Raw genomic sequence first — 10,271 nt, forward strand, 5'->3', positions numbered from 1 at the left:
CAGTAGAAGTATATGTGTGAGTCTGCACAGTGGACTATGGGAATATATTGTTCTAGTTGGGCTTTTATGGCAATATTAATGCTGTATACTTACTTCTACTAAGGGATCTCACCCACTTCTTCCCTTAACCCTTGATTCTCCCAATACACACCAGTGAAGCAGTTCTCATATTGGCCAAGGTGTAATGTAAGGTCAAAATTGGGCAGCCAGACCAAGGTGACTCAAGGGTAGGATCTGGTGAGTGTAGATGTATTTATTTAGATCTTTTAAAAGTGAATAAAGTAGTAATAAATGAAACTGGTTTGAAATAAATTTTATCTGTTATTTGCTTCACTGGAAGCTTTCTTCCTTTGTAGCCGATGTGCTAAGACAGGCCTTGAATGAACAGTTGGGAAGTACACTTTGAAAGATCAAAGGGTGAGATTAAGGCACCAGCCACTCAGTTTATCTTGTCTAGTACTGAAGCTCATGGAGCAGAAATAGTCTTTTCAGGGCTCAAACAAGGTCTAGCCACTTCACTAGAGTTAAAAAAATAAGAAGTTGTGGTCAAAACTTTTAATAAAGATAAAGATGCATTTTCCTATTGCATACTTTTAATTGTTCAAGAAATTAGGTATTTAAATTTATCAGTTCACAATAACATGAATTCAACATTACGGTGAAGTCTTTGGTTTTTAAAAAAATTTTTTTTGAGACAGGGTCTCGCTCTGTCGTACAAATTGGAGTGCAGTGGTACAATCATAGTTCATTGCAGCCTCAGACTCCTGGGCTCAAGTGATCCTCCTGCCTCAGCCTCCCAAGTAGCTGGGATTACAGGTGTGTGCTACTATAGCTGCCTAATTTTTAAAATTGTTTTGTAGAGACTGGGTCTTGCTATGTTGTCCAGGCAATTCTCAAACCCTTGACCTCAAGAAATCCTCCTGCCTTGACCTCTCAAAGTGTTGGGATTACAGGTGTGAGCCACTGCATCTAGCCTGAATTTTTTTATATTCATTTACACTGAGGCATCTGCACTCATATTCTTTGCCTTCCTACTTGTTACTATAGATAAACAATCCTTGCTCTAACTGTGCATAGAAACCTATCCTATTTTTATCTATTCAAGGACTTAGCTCCTTTAATTCTCTGAAATAATGTGTGAGATTGGGTGGGGAATATTTAAACATATACAACTATAATTATCATAGTTCAAATGTTAACACTAAATGGTATTGAATAACTGAATAACTTGGATATTTACCATAATTTAAAATTTCATTTATATTGGTGACTTGCAAGTAATACTACTTTCAGAAAGTAAATTTTCTTATCTTTTATCATGTGTCAAATGTAAGAGGCAACTTAGAGTAGTGGTTGTCAAACTTTTTGGTCTTGAGACCTCTTGGCAATCCTAAAAACGAGGAGTTCAAAGAACTTTTGTTTATGTGTATTATATTTATTGACACTACATTAGAAATAAAAATTGAGTTAAATTTAAAACATATACTTATTAATTTTGAAAGACTAGTAAAGCCACTGCATGACAACTAACCACATGCAGCAGACAGAATTCTAAAAGTTGACCTACAATGAGTCGTACCCTTCCTTGGTTATGTACAAAACCTGTGACTTGCTTCTAGATAGTAGTGTATGATAAAGATGTTAGAATAGCCAAGTACATAATTACATTACATTAGGTAGGATTATGTCTTCAGTTGGAGCAAGAGATTTGTCTGCTGGCTTTGATAAACTACCATGTTGTAAAAGGGCTGTGAGAGAGCGATATGTCAGGGCTCAGAGGGGTGAGGGACTCTAGGAGCTGAGAGCACCTGGACAACAGCCAGCAAGAAAGTGAGGACCCCAGCACTCAAGGAACTGAATTTTGCCAACAATCACATGAGCTTGGGAAAGAATCCTGAGCTCTAGACAGAAGCATGGTCTAGCTCTAGACAGAAGCATGGTCTAGCTCTGCTGACACCTTGGTTACAGCCCTGTAAGAAACTGGCCTAGAAACTGTAGTATATTACATGTCAAATATATGCTTTTTTGTTATTTTTTTGGTCTGCCCGCCCACCCTAAATGTATGCTTTTATAAAGCCACTGAAATTGTGATTGTTTGTTTTGTAGCAATGGAAAACTAACACAGCATATTCCCCCCACCCCTCCCGAAAGAAAGAAAGAAAGAAAGAAAGAAAGAAAGAAAGAAAGAAAGAAAAACTTAGTGAGGAAAATGGCATTATTTTACATATTTGGAAAATTCCTTTAATGTTTGATTTAGTGGAAGACAGCTTCTGTATTCAATGTATTGAGATACCACACATTAATTTAGCCTCTAGAAAACTAGACCCTGTATACCCAAGAAAGAATGAGAGTCAAAAAAGACAAAATTTTAGTACTGTGAATATAAGATTGACTCTGCAGATCTTGTGAAAGAGATTTGGGATTGGGATTACACTTTTGAGAACCCCTAAATTTGAGATTAAATTTCAAGTGGTCTCCTTCTCCACTACCAATAGAATATTTAATTGTATGTGGGCAGGACTATATAAGGTAACCTAACTATATGGAATTCTCTCAGCTTCCTTGATCATTTTTCATTTGATTTCTGCTTTTGTCCTTGTCTATAAGGTTTGATTTCTGCTTTTGTCCTTGTCTGTATGGTTTATTTCTGCTACCTTTGGTAAGAAAATATGAAAGATTCTTGCTGAAAAGATTCTAGTTTCTAGGAGAAATAGGTAGGAGTGTGTGTGTGTGTGTGTGTGTGTGTGTGTGTGTGTGTGTTGTGTGTGTGTGTGTAAAATATATATACACACACATACATATGTATATATATGTATATATATATGATTTTCCTTTAAATCATCCTGGCATATTTTGACTGCAGTATTTACCTTCAAAGGTGCTGTAGTCATTGATTTAAAATTCAGGAAGAGTTTTTAAACCATATTTTTCCACTAGTAAGAAATGTTCTCATTTTAAGAAGATTATGTCCGTCCATTTTTATATATGTGTTTTATGTATGTGTAATGCTTAACACATACATATTATTATACCAGTACCTACTTCTCTCAAGTGTTTTTGTTTTAATTTTGTGTGATCTTTTTATTCCTTGGAATCCTGAGAATGAATTAGTCTCTTGCATCTCAAGGTAGCACAATACACATTAAATATACTATTGTCCTAAGATTTGGATGCAGTTTATTGTTATGAAAATTAGTGTACTGTGTAGATTTTTTCTTAGTAATCTTTGTCTATTCTAGTTCTTTCATACAACTATGTCAGCAAAAATAAACAGTATAGAGAGTCAAAATTGTTGTTACCTATAATCATCAATTTTTATATCTGTGGCATATATCTGTGAGTTTCTAGTATATACTATTTGACAAAGCTGCAAGTTTTGAGGTATGATTTGGAACTGTCTGGAAAGGTCTTTCAAGGTTGTCTTGAAGGTTATTGGTGAAACAGTCCTCACTGTGCCTTCCTAATTACATGATGCTTGAACTAGAAGATTAAACTTTAGGTTGACCGCCTCATCCCTACTAACGCATCTCCCTTCCACTTTTTCTTTTCTTCTTTCTCTTATATTTCCACCTGAGAATTTTTTGTTTGCATATTTCTTAGATGTTAGTATTCACTTTATTTTTCCTCATTAAAATTCTTCTTGAGTTTTCTAATTATCTACTCTCTTTCACCATTTAGTCTTCCTTTCTCTGTTTAAGACTTGATTTGTCTTGATAGAGCAGATTAACAAATTTTAGTTACATTTCTCAGAAGTTTATAATATTTTTTAATGCAGCAAGATGGCAAGATTATGGAGTGTAAGGAATAAAAATTGTAGTGATGCAAAATAACTCTTTTTCACTTCTATGATATATATCTGAAATTCACTTATATAAATGTTTTGACATAGTTGAACATTTTGAGGTATGATTTAAAACTTCTTTATGGAAAGTGTTATGAAAGTAGTTTATTCTATTTGATCTTGCTTAATAAGAACTAGAGTTTTAAGAGTGGGGAAGATTATGAAGATTTGACTTTCACCCTTGCAGTATTTCCCTTGTGCCTAAACATAATTTGATCTATGTTTTGTTGTTTTATTCTTTCAGAAAATGTGAGATTTTAGAGTTATGTTTATGTCCAAGGCTGAAGTTGGTCTTTTTATTTGTACTTTCATATCATCTTTTCTTTTTAAATTCTGAGTACACTTATAAGCTGTAACATTAACTTACATTTTAGATGACAGCATCCATAAGATGCTGCTGAATAACAGAGACATGGTAGTGCTATGTAAAGAGCCCTGAACTGTGAGTCAGGAAGATCTGAATGCTAGTTCTAACTTTGCCACCAACCATTTGGACAAAAAACCTGGAATGAAACAGTGCATCTCATCTCCTTTCCATAAAATGAGGAGGTTTAAATATGGTAGGATATCATTGTAGGGTTTAAGCATGTAAGAAACAAGGTATTATTTATTTTTTTGTGTGTGTGGTCAATTTTGTGTGGAGAATGGGTTGTAGGGGACAAGACTGATGCAGAGAGAAGTTAGGAGACCACTGAAGTAGCCCATGAGAGAAATGATGGTAACCTGAAATAGAATTATAGTAGTGTGATGGAAAATGCTGAAGGATTTATGTTCAATTTTGAAGGTAAAGTTGAATCTACTGATAGATTAGTGTGGTGAAGCGTAAGAGAAAAATATATCGAGGATAACTCCTAGATAAATCATGGTGTTGTTCTAAGATGGGAACAAGTGGGGAGGAAAAGGTTTGAGTGAAGAAATCAGAAATTCTGTTTGACCATGTTATATTGAGATATCCTTTTGACTTCCAACTGGGGAAGCCAAACTGATAGACGGTTAAAGATAGAATAAATCTTGTTTATATTACACTTTCTTTTCTTTTTTCAAAGTTGGTGCTTAATCACCTTCACTTTTAAATAACTAGGATCTCTGATTAATCCTGATCTGTCCATTTCTAAAGGTCAGATAAATTGTATTTTTAAATTTAAATCAATTTTTTAATTGATAGGATTGGATTGAAATAGTTTTTTACATTGATAAGATTAGATTTGCCTGAGTTTATTTACATAAGGTCTTCTGTTTTGGCTGAACCAAGGCTGAAAATGTTATTTCCTTACCTTTCACCAAGGGAGAAAAGGGGGTTGAATAAAGACGCTAAGAAGATGTCTTTTCCCAGACCATTTTTATCAGCTAGATCTGGGTCCTATGGAGTAAGTGATTTCAGGCCCAATGAACTATTTTTGGAAGAATTGTTTTGAGGTACAGCTAGCAAGTTGCAATTCTTTAGACTCACTACAGATGACAGAATATATAAGAGTTGATCATACTATTCTTGAAACACTGTAATTTATTGGCTTTTAGGCCACCACAGTCTCATTTTCTTCCTGCCTCTATGCTTGCTCCTCTTCTATTTTCTTCACTGGCTTCCCCTTCTTTACTTGATTTAATGTGGAACTTAGTTTCTTAGTGCTCTGTCTTAGACCTCTTTTTTGTCATTTTTTTTGGTAATCTTATATTTTGTCCCTTGGTGATCTCATTCACTTGCTTAAAATCACTGCTAAGATGTTGATGCTTCCTGAAGTTATATCTTCACATGAGAACTTTTCTTCTGAACTCCAGAGTGACATATCCAATTACTTACTCTTCTGTTGTTTTACTATCTTGCATGCACTTCAAATTCAAAAGCTCATCATCTGCCCCTTCCTTCTATCTTAACCTGCTTCTCCTTTGGCATTCTCCGTCTCAGCAAATTTTAAGACCATCTGCTTGGTTTCTTAAGAGAGAAATTTGAGAGTTATTTTTCATTCCTCTCTTGACCGTCATACACTACCTCTCACTCCCATGGCTAATCAATCACTAAGTACTGTTGATTCAACATCTTCCTTTTTAGTCTGTTTTTATTTCTTCATCTTACTATGATCACTTTAATCCAAGCCAACTAAAATCTTGCTTGGAATAATGCATTCGCTTTCTAAGTTATCACCCTGTATCCACATGCAGTGAGGTGACATTTTGGTGTAGTTATGGCTGTATTTCCTCCTATATGTGTCTTGCTAATTCCTGAATTTTCTCCATTCTGACTATAGGACTTGATGAATCTATTGATTCAAAGAGGGTTGTTGCAGCAAAACAAAGCATTATTTATGGATTTGATTAAAAATCAAAATAATGGTTTTAAATGTCCTGTAGGACATGGCTGCTTGATTTCTGCCTGAATTGACCTCTTTTAATTCTTTGATTATTCCATAATCAGTGTCATCTCTTGATCTTTGTATATTCTGTACTCTGTATCTGGAATACTCATTGTCCCATCTTGGCTTGGGTAACTCTTTTCATTCCATGGTTCTCATCTTGAATGGTACTTTTTCTAGGAGAGCTTTGGCTGAATTTCTGAACTACAAGACTATTTCAAGACTAACTGTTACAACTTTTCTTGACATTTGTAATCATAATTCTCAATAACACATACAATTACTTAGTCTTTCTTTTCCTTTTAGACTACAGAGCAAAACTCACATAGGAGATGGATAGGGTCCTTTCTTCTTCCTTTTCTGTTTCCTTCCTTCCTTTGTTCATTCCCTTCCTCCCTCACCCCTTTTCGTTCTTTCCTTAGATAAGTATCTATGAGACGTTAGTCAGTACTTAAATACTTGTTGAATGAATGAGTTAATTTTGAACAGTGATTCTTTCCCCAATACCTGCGTAAAACACAGCACCTTGAATTGCTGCAGACTTGAGATTCACTACCTTTGGCCAGGAGCTGGGATTCAGACTGAGGGCAGCAGCACACGAGGAGGCTCCATTCTCAATGACTTTATAATCAGCACACACCACTGAAGAGGATGTGTGAGTAGAAGAATTAGAGGACTGTGGAAGCATGTTTGATATGCCTGGGTACGTTCACAATATATAGGCGGTCATTTGGCAGGAAGCTGAAGTCCTACAAAATATAGGTTGAGGCCAAAAGTCCTGGGAAATCTGAGATGGTAGTCTTGATGAAATCCCTTTTGTAATTATAGCATGATGGGCTCAGAAGGCTTTTGGGATTCAGCATAATATTCTGAACAAACTTTACGAGTCAGCTAACCTTATCTTCTGAATAATTCAGTCTTTCTTTATACAAATCCCTTACGTCCTCTGCTTGAATCCATTTAAGAACAGCAAAGTAGATGAGCCTGTCACAGGACTAATTTCAACCAGTTAACTCTTCTGTAGCTCTCCAAAGGCTCAAGGTTCTACCTATATTGAAATAGGGGGGGAAAAAAGAAGCCCATCAGAACCACCTCTAATTAATATTGCCTCTAAGCCAAGCCTCTTTAGAGGCAGTTATAGTAGTTCTATAGTGGCCTCTTGAACTACGCTGACAGACCTAGAAGATGGGCAGGGAAAGTTAAAGAGAAAGAAAGGAAAAGGTGGGCAGTGGGAAAGAGTCAAGCAGTTATGATCCAAATCAGTTTCCCATTTACACTCAGGGCAAGCAGCTGGCTACTAGCTGCATGTTTAATTGAATGTATTATAGAGCTGGCAGTGATGGACTATATTCTAGTTTAAAGTATTGTGTAAGATGTGAATTCTAGTGAAAACAAAGTACTTTAACTTTATTGTTATACCTTTATGTAAATAACTTTTTCTTCAGTATCGAACCTAATGATGTCCTTTTAAAAATTTATTGTATTTATTTAAGGTCTACATCATGGTGTTTTCATATACATATAGTGAAAAGATTACTATAGTCCAGCATATTAATATATCCTGGTGTTCTTAAAGCTTCTAAAGCACTTTTTCTGACAGCCAATGTCAAAGCTAAAATAAATACTTGTATTTATGGATAGGTAGTCTGTGGGAGAAAATGCCCCTCCCTTTTATAGTATAAAAGTAGAGAGGAATTATATGAAAGAAAGGGAAAAATTATGAGTGGACACTTTTAGAGGCCAATACCATAGCATAGTATTTTGTTTGTTCCCATATTTTGCTGAAACACATTTATGGTTGTTGCGATTATTTTCTAATGTTTTTATATAATAAAAATATGCAGTTAGTATTTATTTCCTGAAGAATCTAGGTGCACTTGGAAGTTACTAGGTAGCAGAGGTGGCTGTGGAAGCAGTTTGTAAGCTTAGGTGTAAGACCTTGCATTCTGAAGGCTATTAACATTCCTTATAGTACGGCTCCTGGTGAATGTAGCTATTAGAGGTGGAGTTGGATCTTATTCTTGTTGATACAGCTCTCTGAAATGTAGTGCTGCTCTCAGTGGTTCTCTTAATAGTTATCAAGGGAATATATACTTGAACATAGCAGTCCTAACACTAAACAGACGTACCAATTTGTTTTTTCAGCGATCTTGGGTCTCTTCTAATAGACTCTCTAGATGCCTCACTGGACATTCGCATTCTCATTCTGGAATTAAGTCTAGGTTTGGTACTCTATAAACTAACTCTTGCGTCCGATGGGAAAGGTATTTCTGCTGTTGCCAGCTTTTAGGTGTGGGAACTGCTCTTAAGAGCTGCTCCGGCACTGGATTGTTGAGGGAATGTAGTAATACTTTTCAGAATAATGCAGCTCCAGGCAAAGCACGGTAGGATTAGCCCTTATATTTCTGGCCTAGAAAGAAGAGTGAAAGATGATAATGATGGTGAGACTTTACACATTTGTATGAATGGTGTTCACTGTGCATTCCCTTTCCTTTCTGAATTAGATGGCAGAACTGTTTCTGTTACAAGTCTGTTCTGCAGCAGTGGTTAGAGCTAGGGGTTCAATCCCTGTGAAATAGTATAAAACCTTTTTGTACATCAGAAAACAACTGGGCATCAATACATTTTTGTTAAAAAAAACTGATTATGAAAACTAATATAAGGATTTTGGACTGTTTTCTGATTTTTATCTGAAATTTTGTGAGTAGAAACATATTGGTAATCTTTAGATTTGTAGTGTACTTATTTAGATTTAGGATATTCTTCCTCTCTTCTGTTCCTGAAAATGTTGTATGGTTCACCTTAAGTTGAAGCATAGGCCAAAATTACCATTTTTGAATAACTTCTTTTCTGCCCTTTTGTTAGGAATTCCATTATCTGCCTTTTATTTCTTTACTTCTTTATTGTCCCTTAGGTGAACTGTACTATGATCCTTGCTTCAGGAAAATATTTACAACAGAAGACTTTAATTTGCAAAACATAGGAAGATACCATTTTTCAAAATGGTTGTTCTCTGGACCATCCTTCTTATAACACTTACATTTTTATCAGTCAGATACTTCAGATAGTCAATGGAACAAGAATAATGCAATGGAAGCGATGGCACAGTTGTTTCAGTTAGGACTACAGAGAAACATTTTAATAGAATGAAAAATTCTTTTAGCATTTTAGAGATCTTTGTTATGGATTATATATATTGAATATCATGATTTTTAAACATTACTAGCTATGTTTAAACTTACGTTTAGTTATTTTCATGGATGGAGCATTTTAATAGAAATACTTTGGTACTCTTAAAAATTAAAACTAAACCTAGACATCTTTACAACTATAAAATCTATGTCACGAGTGATCATGCCTCATCAAGAGACTTGTATTGTTATTGATTTAGAAGAGCATAATTTTTCAATTTTGATTATTTCATTTAATTTTTGAGTTTGTGTTAATTTTCTAAAGGCATTTAGCTTAACAGCCACTAGGCATTTGTAATCCAAAACTTTTCAAATAATTTTAATTTAACAGTTTATACTTTAGATACTTTTGAGGATAATGTAAAGACGTTAGTGCTATGTTCTGGTTTGTCTTCTCATTTGGATGTTTTATGGTTCTAACTAAACATTTTGAGTTTATAGAATTTTAGGAATTCACTGTTAAAGGCAAGACCACAGCTAATGGTATAGGTAACCACGTGAAAACAATCTAATATTTTATTTACTTCAGCATTGCTAAGAAGGAGTTAATGTGCCAACATCATACTTAATACGTGATGGTTAATGATTGGTATAATTGTAGAGTTCTCCACTGTATGTAGATTAAACTTTGGGCTTTTCTTGTGACTAGTGTATCACAAAGTATAATGGAAAAAAAAATCTGTGACGTTCTTACCCAGAGTTCACCAGTACAAATATTTGGTGAAAATTGTTCTAGGGTTATCTTAGATTTTGAACATTTTTGAAAAGCTTTTGAGACATATTACTAAATATTTATCAAAAAGGTTGAACCCGTGATTCCGGAAGCGCAGCGCGTGTTGGGGGCGGCTACGGTGCCAGCCCACCCCACCGCGCCTCCTCCCCACTGCCACC

The 10,271-nt window shown here is 35.1% G+C and overlaps 1 protein-coding gene and 1 pseudogene across 1 annotated transcript in view; both read left to right on the forward strand.

Annotated features, from left to right (window-relative positions):
* The window catches only part of LOC103257309 (regulating synaptic membrane exocytosis protein 2), a gene marked incomplete at its 3' end in the record, with an annotated part of 156,620 nt that overhangs the window by 23,972 nt on the left and 122,377 nt on the right, over positions 1-10,271 (forward strand). The window lies entirely within an intron of this gene.
* LOC103257308 overlaps positions 8,445-10,271 on the forward strand; it is a 4,535-nt pseudogene continuing 2,708 nt past the window's right edge.

This window comes from Carlito syrichta, unplaced genomic scaffold (assembly GCF_000164805.1).
Source record: "Carlito syrichta isolate Samal-C Ts95f unplaced genomic scaffold, Tarsius_syrichta-2.0.1 Scaffold301637, whole genome shotgun sequence".
NCBI lineage: Eukaryota > Metazoa > Chordata > Mammalia > Primates > Tarsiidae > Carlito > Carlito syrichta.